This window comes from Schistocerca serialis, chromosome 4 (genome assembly GCF_023864345.2).
Source record: "Schistocerca serialis cubense isolate TAMUIC-IGC-003099 chromosome 4, iqSchSeri2.2, whole genome shotgun sequence".
Lineage (NCBI taxonomy): Eukaryota > Metazoa > Arthropoda > Insecta > Orthoptera > Acrididae > Schistocerca > Schistocerca serialis.
Window position 1 is genome coordinate 692,794,086 of NC_064641.1, and position 20,103 is coordinate 692,814,188.

The following is a 20,103-nucleotide window of genomic DNA, read 5'->3' on the forward strand; positions in this document are numbered from 1 at the left end:
ATCAGTGAGTTCATTTTTTGTATTAAAATAACATGTAATTTTTTTCTGCATTATGATATACATTGTTTTATTATTATTATTATTCACGTGTGGGCCCAGAAGGACCACGCGAGGTACTTTTGATGGTTGGCCTTCCTTTGTGTCCAGATTTGGTTCATCGTATCAGAATGAAGCCATTTTGTTTCATCAGACCACGGTCTTCCAGTTCGTTTTCTAATTTCCCTCTGACCAGCTTCCCAAGTAAATATCTTTTGCCTGAATGTTTTTCTATACCTAACGTCTTCCTGAGTTATACCGGCTACTTTAAGATCCTGCTTAATCGCAGCGATCTATTTAATTAGCTTAGTTTTGGCATTACTTCTGTTTTCATAGAATTCTACTATTTGTTTTTCAAACTTATGGGTGCCATTCTTTTAATGGTTTTGGTATTATCGTATGTATTTTCATACCATTATTAACGAAGTATACGGGTAAACATGAATAAAACTGCAGGGACGAATTCCTGAATCGAAATGGAGGAAAAATGTCCTATGAACATGTGTCCGGGAATGCATCGTTACCACGGCAGATGGCGCCGACAGTTTCTGTGACCACGTGACGTGTGTTTCTTGTGTGTTGCTGGCTATGACGCAACGTACTGTAAAGGGGACTGATTACAGACATCGCAAAATTGTGATGGTCCGGTGCAAAAACCATCGACAAAGTCCTCATAGAGGGATAAACGCTGCTGATAATCCTTGCACTTGTTGCATGTGATCTACATCTATTCAGAATAAAGTGCCTGGCAGAGGGTTCAATGAACCACCTTCAAGCTGTCTCTCTACCGTTCCACTCTCGAACGGAACGCGGGAAAAATGATCACTTAAATTTTTCTGTGCGAGCCCTCATTTCTCTTGTTTTATCGTGATGAGCATTTCTCCCTATGTAGGTGGGTGCCAACAGAATGTTTTCGCAATCGGAGGGGAAAACTGAAATTTCATGAGAAGATCCCGTCGCAACGAAAAACGCCTTTGTTTTAATGATTGCCAGTCCAATTCAAGTATCACGTCTGTGACACTATCTCCCCTATTTCGCGATAATACAAAACGAGCTGCCCTTCTTTGTACTTTTTCGATGTCATCCGTCAGTCCCACCTGATGCGGATCCCACACTGCACATTAATACTTCAGAATAGGACAGACACGCATGGTGTGAGCAGTCTGTTTAGTAGACCTGTTGCATCTTCTAAGTGTTCTGCCAATGAATCGCAATCTTTGGTTTGCTCTACCCACAATATTATCTATGTGATCGTTCCAATTTAGGTTATTTGTAATTGTAATCCCTAAGTATTTAGTTGAATTTACAGCTTTAAGATTTGTGTAACTAATCGCCTAATCGAAATTTAGCTGATTTCTTTTAGTGCTCATGTGAATAACTTCATACTTTTCCTTATTCAGGGTCAATTGCCACATTTCGCACCATACAGATATCTTATATAATCATTTTGCAAGTCGTTTTGATCATCTGATAACTTTACAAGACGGTAAATGACAGCATCATCGGCAAACAATCTAAGATGGCTACTCAGATTGTCAACCTACGTCGTTAATATAGATCAGGATAGCAGCGCTTAGAATAATAGCGCTTGTCTTGCAGGATACAAATAATCGTACTTTGGCTTACACCATGTTGGTGGGCCCCTTGCCTGGAGCTTGTACTAGGGTTGCCTCAATATCGCGTAGAACCCGGTCCTACAAATCTGGTGTACGCACCGTCCGCCGCCTCACTACACGTTTGTCTGTCTGACAGGACCCATGATCACACGAACGCCCAAAAAGGCTTTGAAATGTTGTGTAATATGGTTGGTGTCTGTGAGGATACTTGTTTCGGTACAGCCGTGCTGTCTCTCGACCGTTTCCATCTTGTTGGCCGTACACAAACACCATCTCGGCTTGTTCCTGACATGAATATCGGACCATTCTGACGCTTACCGTACGCTGCTTCAACCACACAGCTGCAACACACAAGGAACATACGGCACGAGGTCATTCGTCGGCGCCATCTACTGTACCAATGATGCATTTCTGGACACATGTTCGTAGGACCTTTTTTCCTCCATTTCGAGTCAAGAATCCGTTCCTGCAGTTTGTCATTTTTAATGATCACCCCGTACATCTTAATATAACATATTTAAGTTTGTATGGCTGTCATTTGCAGCACAACTGATATTTTGTTTGCAATTAAACTGGGTTTCTTAGTAGAATATTACTTATATTTCCCGGGACATAAGGTCTAGAATTAAAACGATTCCTTCTTTCCACTTTGGAAAAATTAGATTACAGTACTGCCATCATCTACTGTAACGAATCGTTGGGATAGCTGACTTCGTTAGCGCGACGCTTACGGGAGGGGGACGACGACGACGACATACACTGGATTGGTGCACCTCTTGTGATCAGTAATTATACACCACCACTTCTCTTCACCTTACTGGCGACCTCCGAGCCGACGGCACATCACAGGCTACAAAAGCGGACTACACACTGTCCAGTCACATTAAAGCGACTACCTGTCGAAAGCCTGAATAACTACCATCTGCAGCGTGGACCGCTGCGAGACGTCCAGGAAGAGTCAGTGAGATTCTGGAAGGTACAGACAGGCATGTGGAGCCTCGCCGTATGAGCGCCGTGGCCAGCTGCGCTAGGTTTCTCGGTTGCGGATTCATGGCGCGAATAGCTCGATCGAGGCAGGCCTACAAATTCTCGATTGGCCTTAAATGCGGGGAGCCTGGTGGTCACGTGAGTGCGGAAAACTCATGCTGGTGCTCGTCACTCTTCGGACCACTCACGTACACTATATGATAGTATCTCGACACCTGGCTGAAAATGGCTTACAAATTCGTGGCTGGATTTCAATATGGTGTTGGCCCACCCTTAGCCTTATGACAGCTTCCACTCTCGCAGGCATACGTTCAATCAGGTGCTGGAAGATTTCTTGGGGGAATGGCAGCCCAATCCTCAAGGAGTGCTGCACTGAGGAGAGGTATCGATGTCGGTGGGGGAGGCCTGGCGCGAAGTCGGCGTCCCAAACCATCCCAAAGGTGTTCTATAGGATTCAGGTCAGGACTCTGTGCAGGCCAATCCATTAAAGGGATGTTATTGTCGTGTAACCACTCAGCCACAGGCCGTGCATTATGAACAGGTGCTCGATCTTGTTGAAAGATGCAATCGCCATCCCCGAATTGCTCTTCAATAGTGGGAAGCAAGAAGGTGCTTAAAACATCAATCTAGGCCTGTGCTGTGACAGTGCCATGCAAAACAAGGGGTACAAGTCCCCTGCATGAAAAACACGACCACACCATAACACCACCGCCTCCGAATTTTACTATTGGCACTACACACGCTGGTAGATGACGTTGACCGGGCATTCGCCATACCCACACCCTGCCATCGGATCGCCACATTGTGTACCCTGATTCATCACTCCACACAACGTTTTTCCACTGTTCAATCGTTCAATTTTTACGCTCCTTACACCAAGCGAGCCGCCGTTTGGCGTTTACCGTCGTGATATGTGGCTTATGAGCAGCTGCTCACAATGAAATGCGCCGGCCGGGCTGGCCGAGCGGTTCTAGGCGCTACAGTCTGCAACCGCGCGACCGCTACGGTCGCAGGTTCGAATCCTGCCTCGGGTATGGATGTGTGTGATGTCTGTAGGTTAGTTAGGTTTAAGTAGTTCTAAGTTCTAGGGAACTGATGACCTCAGCAGTTAAGTCCCATAGTGCTCAGAGCCATTTGAACCATGAAATCCAAGTTTTGTCACCTCCCGCCCAACTGTCATAGAGCTTTCAGTGTATCCTGATGCAGTTTGGAATTCCTGTGTGATGGTCTGGATAGATGTCTGCCTGTTACACACTACGATCCACTTCAACTTTCGGTGGTCTCTGTCAGTCAACAGCCGGGATCAGCCTGTACGCTTTTGTGCTGTACGTCTCCTTTCACGTTTCCACTTCATTATCAGATCGGGAACAGTGGACCTAGGGATGTTTAGGTGTGTGGAAACCTCGCATACAGACGTATGACACAAGTGACACCCAATCACCTGACCACGTTCGAAGTCCATTAGTTCCGCCCCTTCTGCTCTCTCACCATGTCTAATGATTACTGTGGTCACCGATATGGAGTACCTGGCAGCACAATGCACCTAATATGAAAAATGTATGTTTTTGGGAGCGTCCGGATACTTTTGATCACATGGTGTAGATTGTGAACTGAGTGACACGTTATGTTGTCCCGCTGGTAGATACCATCGTGCCGAGGAAAAACAAATTGCAATGCTTACTTGCGTTGATCCACTTTAGCTTCTAGAAAGACGAGATCAGTCGGGGAATGCCACGTAAACGTTTACCAGAGTATAACGCTCCCTCCTCCGACATCGACCATTTGCTTTCAAACGTCTCTTTGACGCCGTAAACGCCATGGAGCATAACACGTGATTCATCTGAAAAGGTCACCGCATCTTCAGACGATTATACTTATGTGACCATAGTGAACATTGCTTCTTTACTTACGCTGCAAGATTCTGCAACTCCGTCAGTAAAGAAACAATGCTCACGACACGAAAATAAATGTAAACATCTGAATATGAGTTGCCAGGCATCTCGAAATGTCATCGTTGAAAAATAAGCGCCTATAAAAGCAACTGGTTGCAGCTAATTCATTATAAATTACCTTCAGTTTCAAAAGCGACAACTATTACTTATCAACGTTACTACGAGACATGATAGAAAAACAAAATACGTCAATGAGGTAGCCGATTCCAGTTGATATGCACTTAGAAGTAATTTTGCAGTTTTTGGATACAGACTCGAATGATTGAAATTTATTGGGTTAATATCCACTAACGCTACTAGGAAGCATTTTTGAAATATTTGTCCGAAAAGCACTTATGGTGACTGACGGCAGAGACATGGGTTTTTTCTGCAACATTAAATAAATGCAATGCGAGTGCCTCTTTCCTCTCCCCCCTCTCCCCATGATTTCTACCGCGGGCCTGATGGTTACGCCGCCATTCTTCCATCCGCGCTCTAGATGTATCCTTCACTGATAATTGTCCATTCAACAAACATCAGCCCAGTACGGTGCAGTCTTTGGTTCCCCCACAGGGATAGGGTACGGAATTCTACCTCTTTACCTTGTATGTAGCCGGCGAGTTCCTCCGGCATTGCTGCTCTTCTGATCAGCGCTGCATGTCCCAATGGCCATGCTTAATACCAAGGCTTATGCTCTCTTCACTAAAGACAAGTTTGCGTTCTTCATTGCTCCAGCTGAGTGTTTCGTTGCACCACTGGGGCGGGCTGCAAGGAGTTACGTATGAGAAGAAAAGCCAGGGCAACCTTGGTCGTAGCCAAGTTTACAAAAAACTGTTGGTTCCTGATGATCCCAGCTCTCACTGAGTGCAGCACAGTTTCAAAATGGTTCAAATGGCTCTGAGCACTAAGGGACTTAACAGCTGTGGTCATCAGTCCCCTAGAACTTAGAACTACTTAAACCTAAGTAACCTAAGGACATCACACACATCCATGCCCGAGGCAGGATTCGAACCTGCGACCGTAGCGGACGCGCGGTTCCAGACTGAAGCGCCTAGAACCACTCGGCCACAGCGGCCGGCAGCACAGTTTCCCATTTGAATTACGGGCACCATGCTGTCAAGATAACACATGGGTGACGCTTGACATACGGCGTATTGAGAAACTTTTCGGAAGAACCACTCAGCATTGGTAAAGTGCACAGCGCAACCTCGCTGAAATTCGGTCAACTGTATCATCTATTTATATGAACGCGATGTGTATTTTCTTTTGGACATGTCTAAAATAAAAGACACCACGCATTCATGTAATTAATTCGCCTACATGAGCAATGGATCTACCTTTTCCAGTGCGAAGGCGTAAGTACGTCCGACCTCTGCGGGAATCTCAGAGTAGCCAGCATTTAGGACATGTAAAGGGACTGCTGAAAGTTGGCGCTAGGTGGGAGTGTAGGTTGGCCATGAGGCATTCCAATATAGCCTGCGAAAGTACGATAACACGGTGCCCGGATGGTGCAGTGGTTAACGCACCTGCCTAATAAGCAGGAGATCCCGGGTTCGAATCCCAGTCCGGTACACATGTTCACTCGTCGCCGCTGATTGTATTGTTACTTCCCGATGCCGCTGACATCAGTACTCCATGATTGTCGACAAGGTCGTGGCGTGAGTACATGGTTTTCTGAGCCAGTACTGTGCTCAGAACAACACATCACTTTGAGTAAATCTAATGCACATGTTACAGGTCAGAGTGTTTATTGTCGATAGTGTTTACTAACATCACACAACACGGGGTTTCCATCACTGCTTTTGCTATCCTATTTCTGTTTTTTTTTTTTTTTTTTTTTTTGTCATCACTTTTCTGACTTGTTTGATGTGGCACCTATCGCGTATTCTCAGCTATGCCAACCTATTCTTTTCAAGCAGCACTTGAACACAACGTCCTTAATGTTTTGTGGGATATATTCCAATATCTGTCTTCCCGTACAACTGTTTTTACCCTTCACAGCTCCCTCTAGTACCACGGAAGTTATTCCCTCATGTCTTAATACATGTCCTATCATGCTGTCACCGTATCTGGTCAGTTTTTCCACACAGTCTCTTCCTGCCGATTATAAGAAAAGTTTCTCGTTTGTTGTCTTGTCATTCCACCAAATTTTTAATATTCTTCCGTAATACCACATCTCAAACGCTTCGACTCTCTTATTTTATGGTTAACCCAGAGTCCATGATTCACTTCGACACACAGCTGTGTTCCGGACTTATTTACTCGAAAATTACTTTCTAAAATTAAGGCTTACGTTTGATAGTAGCCGTCTTGTGGTCATCTTTGCCCGTACTAACGAGTTCCTTATGTTTTCGTAACCTCATCCATCACGCATTATTTCGCTTGCAAGATAGCAGAATTCGTTCGTTGCTTCTTCAATATACCGGTTGAAGTAGAGGAGAATTTTTGCCTTGCCGCCTTTTCTATCCCACCAATTCTCTCTCCGTCTTCCATTCTTGTGCACGTTGTATATGGCACGTCTGCAATGTTAATTAACCAGTACGATGCTGGAAATAACAGAGTAATCTTTGATCTAGCCTAATACAGTTCTTATGAGTTCAGTGACTTTCTTACGATCAGTACGCGTTTCCTATTCCCACCACAAGACTGCGCTTTTCCTCATTGCCTCTTACAGTGCTCTGCACAAGTAACTTGTTTCTAAATTGCGTCCGAAGCTGTGTTCAGTGTTCACTTTCAATAGGTGCCGCTCTTCGCTGAAGCGGCAACGACGAAATATTGCAGTAAAATCCTCCAGATCTTCAAGAGAGCCTTTAAGAAAGCCAGTGACTAGTCTTTATTAAGATGGGAACGCACGTCTGGTTGTGTGTATTGTCTTCTCCTGGGACAGTCCCAGAGCTGCTGCGGTGAGAAAAGCTGCAAACTGATTTCTGAGTAGAAGCAAAAGCAGGGTTTCATTCCCAAGAGATTACCTGATGTTTGTGGAACAGCGTTTTCCACTAATGCTGAAAGCTGAGGTTGTATTATGCAGTAAGGGGTAATGTAAGGTGAACATTCAAAATGTAGCACCGCACATTCTATTCCGAGAATACTTTTACGCAACACTGCATAATTTGTTGTCAATATATGCAGCAAAACAACATCAGAGTGAGCTGTTTTTCCTTGAGACATCTTTCTCAGTCTCAGCCTTCGCACTTTCTAAAATATCACTGTGTCAGTTACACCACTTTTATCTTCGTAACGACTTCGATGCAACGCGCTTGTAACATGCTGGAAGAGGTAGAAATTTGAATGCACAAGATGTAAACTGTAGTGAGGACACTGTGCGCTTCACTCGTTACCTGTTTATAGCAACTTTTTCTGGTTAAGCATGTTTGAAACGGTAAAAGAATTACGATTACGGATTTCCCCATGCCTCAGATGTGGGACTGGGTGTTGTGGCGCAGTGATTCGTACTCTTATTCGAAAGAACGGTTTTCATATCCTCGTCGGCCAACGTGATTCAAGTTTTTTCGTGGTTTCTCTTCAGGTTAATATCAGGACGTTTCCTACTACAAGGGCACAGTCGACTTCACTCTCCATCCATGCCCAAGTGGATTTGTTCTCCATCTGTAACCATCTCACATTACATATTCCCAGTTGGCCTGCACTTGCACGTTTATTTTGTCTAATGACTATTGGTTTCACTACCAAGTACCATCATCAGGCAAGTGGTGAAGCTACTCGGGTAACCGAATCTAACGATTGCCTGCCAAGGCATAGAATGGTGTTGGTACATAATCCAGGAAACCGGTAGTTTAATTCATTAGACAAGATAGCTGTGCGACTACAGAGTAAAGTACATATTATTTCTAATCAGCTCGATGCGAACCGGACGTTTACCTCTAAGTTTTTCTTTAATTTGAGGAAACATTAGTCCTTCCACAACTAAAGCAAATTTGTTCTGGACTGCCAGTAAATGTAAAAACTAACTACCTGTGTTCTATAATGATGCTGACGTGCCTCCAATGGGTCTAATCCAATTTTAAACGCTTTCGTCACTTTTTGGTCTACATGACCGTGAATTCTCATATCGATTTGGCCAAAATCAGCTTCAGATCAAAAACAGCTTCATATTTCTCGAAAAAGAATATCGTATTTTAAAGTTTTGTCATCTGTGTCGAATAGGTAACCTTTGTTACACAGTTCCCTCTATTTATCCCACAATTTAATTTTGGTTTGGATATTCAGTCTGGCGTACAACCCGAATGGAACGACTTTCTCATTATTGCTAGGATTCCTAAGTTCAGTTTAGTGTCTTTCTAATGTACCTCGTTCACGTACCAGCGAGCAGCCGATATCTTCTTCCACACACGCACATAGACACATACAACGGAGACAGAAATATTATATTCAATGCGAACAAAGATCAGCTGAGTTACAATAAAAAATAACTTGCTGTAGACTAATGTGCATACTTACCTACAGCAAAGTTATTATCATTGTAACTGATTTGATCTTACAGTTAAATTACCATTGTTCTACGCACAAAGGCGCAATTTCTAGCTTTACTTCCTATGCGCATTTCCCATTGTTATTTGACATGATACGCTGACTGTCGCTCTTAAAATTTCGTATTCATAGCGAGATTTCCCTTAAAGAACATATGAGTTTATCTGGATCTTCGCCATTTTTATTACCATCAGCAAGAAATTCAGTCAAAGTCGTCGAATGAAGTTTCAGTAACGAATGCTAGCTACGGTCGCAGGTTCGAATCCTGCCTCCGGCATGGATGTGTGTGATGTCCTTAGGTTAGTTAGGTTTAAGTAGTTCTAAGTTCTAGGGGACTGATGACCTCAGCAGCTAAGTCCCATAGTACTCAGAGCCATCTGAACCATTTTTGAACGAATGCTACTCAGGAAGTTAGGTGAAGTTCCGCTATTTTTGAGAACAATGGGAAAGCCAGTGCATGTGCTGGAGGAAAATCACTTTTGAAACATTGAAGCGTTGGGAGTTGCATCTTTGTCAAGACACAAACGAAAATGCCTGGCATTAGTTTTTCAGCCAACCGCTGTATTGTTTCTTTTACAGTCCAAGTAAACTCATTGAATATAGGTATCATCCATGTTATTGTACACAAATATTGATTAGTCGAAGGCTCACGGGAGAAAGTATGTTTTTGTTACAACGATCAAGATAGAAAGAAATATTGGTTTTTGCTATTGTTTTCGGCTTTCAAACCTTATAATAAAATTATTAAAACGTCATTCAGAGCACTGGTTCCATTGGACAAGGATGGCGACAGGAGCGAATCGTCGACGTTTTTTAAGTATCCTTCAAGAAATTTTGTCTGTACTGATTACTGAGCAACAGTGGAAAACCTTACTGAAGACAGCCAACGGCGACTGAAACTCCGCTCTATCTGAATGAACATCCAGTGTCTTAACCGCCGCGCTTGATAGAGAACAAGTAGCGTAGTCTATGATAACTGAGACGTCTTAATAGTGGCCAGTACGGCTGTGCTCTCGCGGCGACCTAATGGGACTTGCAGAGCATTTGTGCTAGCAGCAAGACACTGACATACAGCCGTGTCTGCAGAGATGCGGCCTTTAAGAAGCGAATGCTAAACGCAACGGAACTGGGGAGAGGGGGGGGGGGGGAGGCGGAGAGAGAGGAGACAGAGTTGTGGTGTGTGTGTGTGTGTGTGTGTGTGTAAAAAAGTGGGGAGAGAGAGGGCGAACGCGTGTTTCATTCAGATAAAGCATGTCTCAGAGCGTCCTTGCTCTTCCATTTCACAGTCCCCCCCCCCCCCCAGCAAGTGTCAACTTATCAGTCAGCGTCAAGTTGGGGTCATATTTCAGTAGTTCATGTTACGTAGTATACCGTTACTTCCCAAAGAAAACGCTTCACCTACAGCACAAATTTGGCAAGCTATCAGAATATCGTATCACTAACATTAAAAATTGAAAAATTGGTTATCCTATGTAGAACAAAACATCTGGTTTTCCGACCTAAATGATGGCGCGCTGACAGTACAAAGCGAGAAAGCGTTATCTTTACCGTAATTCCTGTACAATTACGATGTGGGGGGTGGGAGTATGTTCTCGAGGAGTTCATGTAGGTCGGCAAATAAGCCACATGCAAGATGTGATCATTATTGTCTGATTTGATTCTCGGCCTGGACCAAGCCTTTAAGGTTGACGTCACAACTTAGGCTTCTGTATCCGGTGTCTTTAAACGTAAATGTTCAGCGCAGAAGACGAATTGCACTTTGTAGAGGGTAGGTCCACTTTTTATGTTGTTAACCCCTTGAAGAGAGAAAGGAAGTGTGTTTGTAATCTGGTGACCGCACATATCCTGCTCCTATCGAAATGCACCAAGAGTACATAAGAACTTAATGTCTTCATGCGACAAATGGATCATCATTAACGGGGCATGTACCGTCATTCCAGTGACACTTAGAAGATTTTTGAATTTAAACTTAGGACACTATTACATAGAGTGTGGCTCAGAAACTGTCCATCCCCATATCCCCAGCACTTCTTGAGCTCGCATTCGGGAGCACGACTGCTCAAACCCGCGTCCGGCCATCCCTATTTGGTTTTTCTGTGATTTCCCTGAATCGCTCCAGGCAAATCCGGGATGGTTCCTTTGAAAGGGCTCGGCCGATTTTCTTCTCCATCCTTGACGCAATCCGAGCATGTGCTCCGACTCTAATGACCTTAATGTTGACGGGACACTGAAACCGATCTTTCTTCCTTTTTGCATTGTTGAGGGTACGTTCTCTCCTTCCAGGGATCGCCGCTACTATGAATATGTATCAGCTGCAAATCGGGGTCAAAACTGTCGGACTTAACTAGAGATGACCAGCAAGAGTCCACCAGCAATATCTCAGAGACGGACATTGAGTCGAGAGCTGTGTGTGATAGACTACCATTAAAACCGCTATTGTTAACACTTTCATAAATTAGGTCTTTTTGAATTTAGCTCTGTGCCTCAAAGCCGTACCTAGAGTACATCTAGAAGTACAAACACTGATAAGGCAAAAAATTAAGCCCACCTGGTTAATGGCAGGTTGACCCACTTTTGGAACGCAATTAAACAGAGCTTCTGTGTGATATAGATTCGACAAGTCCTTGATACGTTGCCGGTGGTACATAACACCAGATGTGTACGCCCAGGTCACGCCAATCCCATACATTACTGGCTGGGGTTTGTAGACGCGGAGCTGGTGTTCAGACCAAGCGAATTTGGTGACCAAGGCAACAACTATCATGCTCCTCAAACTACTGCAGCACAGTCCTGGTCTTGCAACACGGACTCATATTCTGCAGAAAGATGCCATCGCCCTCGGGGAAGACATCAAGTGCGAAGGGACGCATGTAGTCCACAGTAACGTTCATTTAGTCCACAGCTGTCACTGTGCCTTCGATCACTATCACAGATCCCCTGGGAGCCCAGGTAAATGCCTGGGTGGAGGTGTATTTGAACGTCACCTTCGACCTGGTCTAACAATACACATGATCCATCCGACCAGATGTCTATTGATCTACAGTCCAATTTTGCCCATTGCAATAGAGATTGACGATGTCGTTGGGTCAACACGGGAAGAGTCCTACGCTTAAGAATTTTCACTGAACGGTGGGCTCCGAAATGCGTGTGCCTGCACGACCATTGTACTCTGTAGTCAAATCTGCTACAGGTTGCCGGCTATCCTTTTTTACATAGCGGGCAAGGCTCCGACTTCAGCGTTCTGTAATCAAGCGTGGACGTCAGACATCTTGTCTCCTATTCGTGTTTTCACTGTATTTCAACCACTTTATGTAAGTGCTCACGAACTTCGCACGCGAACATCCGACAAACTTCGCTTTTTCCAAGGTGCCGGAGCATAACAATCTGCCCTTTGTCAAAGTCACTTATGTTAATGTGATTACTGCATTTGCGGCCAGTATTGTCGCTGGTTACACTAAGGTGAGGGTGACCGGAGTGGCCGTGCGGTTCTAGGCGGTGCAGTCTGGAGCCGAGCGATCGCTACGGTCGCAGGTTCGAATCCTGCCTCGGGCATGGATGTGTGTGATGTCCTTAGGTTAGTTAGGTTTAATTAGTTCTAAGTTCTAGGCGACTGATGACCTCAGAAGTTAAGTCGCATAGTGCTCAGAGCCATTTTGAACCACTGAGGTGACGGAAGACTTGGGATACTTCCTAATATCGTGTCCGACCTCCTTTTTCCCAGCATAGTGCAACAACTCGACGTGGAAAGGACTCAACAAGTCGTTGGAAGTCCCTCCAGAAACATTGAGCCATGTTGCCTCTACAGCCGTCCATAACTGCGAAAGTGTTGCCGTGCGGGATTCTCCCATAAATGTTCGATAGAATACACGTCAGGCGATCTGGGTGGCCAAGTCATACGCGCGAATTCTCCAAACCAATCGTGAATAACGGTGTCCCGGTGTTACGGTGCATTGACACCTATAAAAATTCCATCATTGTTTGGGAACGCGAACTCCATTAGCGGCTGCAAATGAAGTAGCCGAACATAACCATTTCCAGTCAGTGCTCGGTTCAGTTGGACCAGAGGACCCAGTCCATTCCATGTAAGCGCAGCCTACATCATTATGCAGCCACCACCAGCTTGCACAGTGCCTTGTTGACAACATGGAACCATGGCTTCGTGGGGTCTGCACCACACTTGGACCCTACCATCAGCTCTTACCAACTGAAATCGGGACCCATCTGACCAGGCCACGGTTTTCCAGCCGTCTAGGGTCCAACCGATATGGTCACAAGCACAGGAGAGGCGCTGCAGGCGATGTCGTGCTATTAGCAAAGGCACTCGCGTTGGTCGCCGGCTGCCATAGCCCATAACGACAAATTTTGCCGCTCCTGAAGATTTCCGGAACGAGTGTCAGATGCGTCTAGCTACCATACCGCGTTCAAAGTCTATTCATTCCCGTGGTACGACCATAATCACGTCGGAAACCTGTTCACACGCACCACTTGAGTACAAATAACAGCTCCGCCAATGCACTGACGTGATAAACCTTGTGTACCCGATACTACCGCCATCTGTATATGTACATCTCGCTATCCCATGACTTTTCTCGGCTCAGTGTATTTCCCCATAGGTCTCTGCTCCACTATACACTTTCCTTGTCGCGTCATAGTCCGCCCCCGGTAGCTGGTCTGGAAAAACATCAGTATTGATGTTCTTTCGTCTGACGTGAGAACAGCGTGGTACAAGGTAGTCAATAACATCATCAGCACTAATGAGCGCCTCTTTGCCGTCGGTTTAAGTGACACAAACCTCTGCAGCAAATGCAACCTCGTTGATAGTGTCCCTCATCGTTACACTTGTGGAGATCGGATTATCAATTGGAGGTGGACCAGGGAGAAAATTGCTCAAATAACAAGAACTTCAGCAAACAATGTACCGACTAACATTTTCTTCAGACCAGAGGAAAGTTACTACCCTCAGGCAAAAAATAACGCAGTGATTTGGTTAATGGGCAAATATACAAGTTATGTTTTTAACAATATTGGGAGCGATGAACATATTGAATACAAGATGTATATGGAAAATGAATTCGAGAAAATACTCAAATATCAGAATCACAATAAGAAATATGGTACCATGCTCCGAATTGTCTTCAACCGAATGGGTATAGGTTAGGAACTGGATTCCTAGTAGAGAGGGAATGGATTGGGTCACGTTCCCGACCCTAACCTCACCTGCAAGTCACACATGAAAAATAAATCAGCAGTACAGCAGATACAAGAATATGGCGAGAAACATTTGGTGTCTGATATAAAGGAAGATCTTGAACTCCCTATAGATGCGTTTAGAAGGCTGGAACTGACAAAAATAACAAGGCAGTGAAATATTTTGCGATGTCGCTGTTCGGGACTTCTCTTCTGTCCATGTAATTTACCCAGGAAAGAACACATATCAAGGATTTAATGAATGATTAATTTGGGTCTGGGAAATGATGATGAGGAACCGGCTGCAGAAGAAGAAAATGTGCGTACTGAACTGCCACCAGTTGAAGGTGACAGTGAAGGTGCTAAATTGTGCTACTACTAAAGACTCATTTTTTGAATGCTGTAATTCATGACTGCAATTATCTGTCACCTTATTTATGTCATTTCATTGTAGTCATTTTTTTTTACTGTTTCTAGTGAATAAAAAAAAAAGTGGTCAGCGTGACAGACTGTCAATACAAAGGGCCCGGGTTCGATTCCCGGCTGGGTCGGAGATTTTCTCCGCTCAGGGACTGGGTGTTGTCTTGTCCTAATCATCATCATTTCATCCCCATCGACACGCAGGTCGCCGAAGTGGCGTCAAATCGAAAGACCTGCACCAGGCGAACGGTCTACCCGACGGGAGGCCCTAGCCACACGACATTTCATTTCATTGTCGCGTCATGTGGCCGGGTCACAATTTCTTGCATCACCAGTGTATGCACGCTACCTCGTAAAGCATTAGAGCGTGGCTGACAGAACTTAGTGCCGTATTCGCAATGTCATGTCCTATTCCATTAAATACTGAGCATGAGAAAATCACTGTCCTTGTGTCTCAGTATGCACCCTAACATTCCTTATCCTACTGTCATGGTCCCTAAGCAAAATACACGATGATGGCAGCGGAGAGGTCGCAGTCTTGCTCCGAAACAAGCACTCGAAATGTATCCAACAGCATTTCGCGAGAACGACATTTCATTTCTTCAAAAGAGTCCCACTCAGGTTTCCCGAGTACCTCAATTACACTTTCGTATAAACTGTCGCAAGTCTCTGAATTGATAAGGACTCCAAACGCTTGAAAAAGCCTCTTAAAATTGGCTGCACTAGCGTCTTGGTAAGTTATTTCCTTTACAGAACTCTATCAGAAATTCTAAGTCTTCCAACCTTTTCCCAAATACTGATTTTAAGTGTTCGTCCCGCGACATTCTTTTAAATAATGAAATAATATGACGTCCACATGAAGTCTGATTTGGTGAACAACCGCAGCTGAGGATCATATTGAAAAGATTCGGAAAACTACTTCAGTTGTAAGAGATATTTTAGTAGCACGACTAGTTTCAAAGACTACCACTTCATTATCGGGTGGCCCACGTTATATGATTTGTCAAGTTATCGGTGTGGGATGGGTGGGCCAGCAAATCGTAACACATTTAACTTACGCTTACGTGACATATGGCGGGCCTATCTCGCCAGTGCACTCGAAACTGCTGCGATTTTCGTCTGCAGTTCTGTGTAATCGATGTTTTATTCTCTTTGTAAATAGAAGTGACTCCGCTCTTTTCAAGTCGCGCAGAACTAATGACAAAGAAAGATACTGAAACTTCCTGGCAGATTAAAACTGTGTGCCGGACCGAGACTCGAACTCGGGACCTTTGCCTTTCGCGGGCAAGTGTTCTACCAAGTGAGCTACCCAAGCACGACTCACGACCCGTCCTCACAATTTTACTTCCGCCAGTGTCTCGTCTCCTACCCTCCAAACTTCACAGAAGTTATCCTGTGAAAGTTGCAGAACTGCCAGGAAGTTTCAAAATCAGCGCACACTCCGCTGCAGAGTGAAAATTTCATTCTGGAAACATCCCCCAGGCTGTGGCTAAGCCATGTCTCCGCAATATCCTTTCTTCCAGTAGCGCTACTTCGTCAAGTTTCGCAGAACTTCTGTGAAGTTTGGAAGGTAGGAGAGGAGGTACTGGCGGAAGAAAAATTGTGAGGACGGGTCGTGAGTCGTGCCTGGGTAGCTCACTTGGTAGAGCACTTGCCCGCTAAAGGCAAAAGTCCCGAGTTCGAGTCTCGGTCCGGCACACAGTTTTAATCTGCCAGGAAGTTTCAAAATCAGCGCACACTTCGCTGCAGAGTGAAAATTTCATTCTGGAAAGAAAGATATTTCTGAGTTATAGGAGCGGAATAGAAACTGGTCATGTACATGACAGAGAAAAAATTGATTACAATTTCAGACAAATTGGATGATTTATTGAAGGGAAAGAGTTTCACAAATTGAGCAAGTCAATAACTTATTTATTCACCCCTGGCCCCTATGCCAGCAGTTATTCGGCTTCAACTGACTGATGGAGCTGTTGGATGTCCTCCTGTGGGATATCGTGCCAAATTCTGTCGAATTGGCGCATTAGATCTCAAAATTCCGATGTAGTTTGAGGGCCCCGCCGATAACGCTCCAAACGTTCTCAGTTGGGGAGAGATTCGGCATCCTTGCTGGCGGAGGTAGGGTTTGGCAAGCAGAAAGACAAGCAGTAGAAACTCTGACCATGTGCGGGCGGGCAATATCCTGCTGAAATGTAAGCCCAGGATGGCTTATCATGAAGGACGACAAAACGGAGCGTAGATTATAGTCGACGTACCTCTGTGCTGTAAGGGCTTGCGGATTACGATCACAGTGGTCCTCCCGTGAAAAGAAATGGCACTCCAGACCACCACTCCTGATTGTCGGACCGTAAGGCGGGCGAGCGGGCGACAATAAGGTTGGCATCCCACCGCTGCCTGGGGCGTCTCCACACACGTCTTCACTGGTCATCGGGGTTCAGTTCCAAGCCGGCCTCATCACTGAAGACAACAGCACTCCAGTCAATGAGATTCCAGGATGAAGACAAGTCTGGAGTGCTCTGGACAGCGGTCAGGTACCAACCTGACTGTCACACGCCATAAGGCTCGTCAACCACGAGATATGACCTAGGGTGCCATGTCATTTCGCAGCAGGACCCCATTGTCGTCCACGGCACTCTTTCAGCACAGCGGTACGTCGACGATATTCTACGTCCCGCTTTGTTGCCCTCCATGGCAAGCCACCCTGGGATTACATTTCACCAAGAAAGTGTCCACCCGCAAACGGCGAGAGCTACTGCTTGTCTTCGTGCTTCTCAAACCCTACATTTGCCAGCAAGATCGCCGGATAACTCCCCAGTTGAGAACTTCTGGGGCATTATGGACAGGGCTCTCCAATCATTTCGGGATTTTAACGATCTAACGCGCCAACTGGACAGTATTTGGCACAACATCCCTCAGGAGGGCATCCAACAGCTCCATCAGTCAATTGAAGCCGAATAATGCTGGCATAGCGGCCAGGGGTGAATAAATGCGTTATTGACTTGCTCAATTTGTGAAACTCTTTCCCTTCAATAAATCATCCAATTTGTCTGAAATTGTAATCAATTTTTTCTCTGTACTTGTACATGACCAGTTTCCGTTCCGCTCCTATAACTCAGAAATATCTTTCTTCCCAGAATGAAATTTTCACTCTGCAGCGAAGTGTGCGCTGATTTTGAAACTTCCTGGCAGATTATCAATCAATGTCAAGTCGAATAATTGCTTGCTTAAGGGCCAGAGATGGACCAACGTTTTACTGACTTGCTCAATTTGTGAAGGTCTTTCTCACGAATAAATCATCAGATTCTTCTAAAACTGTAATCATTTATTTGCCTTTACATGTACGTCACATCTACCGACTTCCGTCCTATTCTTTCTTGTAGTTTATGAGATAGAAAAGGGCTAATTACGCAAAGCTTTCAGAGTTAAAATCAGAATGTAATTACATCAGTTTCCGTGTCTTGTTTGCTGCGAGTAGTCTTAATTGTTTTTGAGATCGGGGAAAGATAATATCAATATCTCTCAAACGCAAAAGTGTTATACGTTTGTTCAAATATTGTATTTGTTGCACTGTAGTAATATACTGTTGAGGGGTGTGTGCAGTTTCACGTGGGCTGTATTAAAACTGGATTCGTGTCAACGTGGCTGTGTTTCCCGTGCCGCGGATACAGCCCTCGTGTATGGACTGCAAAGACCTTCACCCGGCAAGGACGACTCGCCGTTCTAAGCGATGAATTCTGGCCCCGCAGCCTACGTGCTCGCCACCCGAATGGTCCTGCTTAACGAGACAAATGTCGCCTGACTGGTCGGTGTCTGTGCAGTGTCTGTGGCAAACACCTGTAACGGTCTCTATTAATAGGCTTATACCACTGATTTGTACAGTCTACAGAGTCCAGAAGACGACTTCGTAAAGCAGGTGGAGAAGCATCTACCTGCTACAGCTGATTTCGGAAACCATTGACCTCAAATAGAAGCACGGCACAATACCAAAGGAGAATCGTTGCTACCCAAGATTAATGGCGTCATTGTTACAAGAAACAAATTTTTTTTCTCATCGATGTACTTCATCAGATACTTCATGTTGTCTTTCCATTACACAATACTCAGAGTGACTTTTTGTCACTGAATTGTTTAAGAAAAAGGGAAAAAATAGAATCCCTGGACAAGCTGACCGAGCGAGGTGGCACAGTAGTTAGCACACTGGAGTCGCATTCGCGAGGGCGGCGGTTCAAATCCTCGCCCGGTCACCCAGATTTAGGTTTTCGGAGGCTTCTCCAGATAACACCAGCCAAATGCTTGGACGGTTCCTTTGAAAAGCTCATGGCGGATTTCCTTCCCCATCTGTTCGTAATCCGTTAACTCTAATCTTTCTTTTATTTATTTACTTGTTTATTTATTTTGATCAGCTGGGAATCGAATCGCTTTGGAGTCCCAGTTCGGCACTTGCTGTTTCTTTTGCCTGTTTTCATTTAAAATTCGAGCAACAATGACTTAGTACCAAAAGACGCTGCAAGGTATTCCCCTGCCTTATTATTGCTATTGTTAAGTGGGCTGTTAGTTACCTGATCAACTAGTAGTCTTCACTTAAGTAATGCAATTTCTGCCATTTTCAAGCTCTTCGTACAATGTATTTACTTGTCAGAAGTGATTTTCTCCCTTTTTTAAAATTATTTAGTCTGTATTTCACATGAACTTCGATACCAACGTAGATCATGATTGAAATCCCAATGTATTCAAAAGAGAAACACAGTTACATTTAGAACAAATGCCCCAGGCGGGACGAGCAGTGGAATCTTTACAGGTTGTTATTCTGTATGCCCTGAGTAGCTCGAAGTCCGAAAATTTCAGTTTTTTTCCACTTAATTTATTATATGATCTGTTACAGAAGAGCATTACAAATCATGATTGCTTCTAATATGAAGGATATTGAGCTTGACAGCCGTCACCATAAAGCTTTCTCAGCGAAAGTACTGCAACGGAAACGGGAAATGGAAGCGGCAAATTTCTTATGATCAGTGCTCGATACGCTTGGCGATTCTTAAATAGTACTGCGAGCACTGAACCTGTGACTGACTAGTGGAATGGCGCACGGCGTTCCAGTGAGTCTACTTTCACACTGTCTTCTATGCTGGGTGTACCAGACCTTCAGGATCAAAACCATAGAGATTGGAAATTTGTGGTGAGGTCTTATGGGACCAAACTGCTGAGGTCATCGGTCCCTAAGCTTACATACTACTTAATCTAACTTGAACTAACTTATACTAAGGACAACACACACATCCATGCCCGAGGAAGAACCTCCGAGGGCCGAAGGGGGGGGGGGGGGCGCACGGCCCGTGACCATGACAAGGCGCCCTAGACAGCGCGGCCACCAAAGAGATCTCTAATCCCACAATGAGTGCTTTGAGATGAGCTACTAATGGTCGTACATGAATATTTAGGTT

General features: G+C 44.8%; 1 protein-coding gene and 1 non-coding gene across 2 annotated transcripts in view; one reads left to right on the forward strand and one right to left on the reverse strand.

Moving 5' to 3' along the window:
- LOC126473194 (shootin-1-like) overlaps window positions 1-20,103 on the reverse strand; it is a 301,192-nt gene that overhangs the window by 96,783 nt on the left and 184,306 nt on the right. The window lies entirely within an intron of this gene.
- Trnai-aau (transfer RNA isoleucine (anticodon AAU)) lies at window positions 6,070-6,143 on the forward strand. Its single transcript has one exon. It is a non-coding gene; the product is annotated as a tRNA-Ile (tRNA).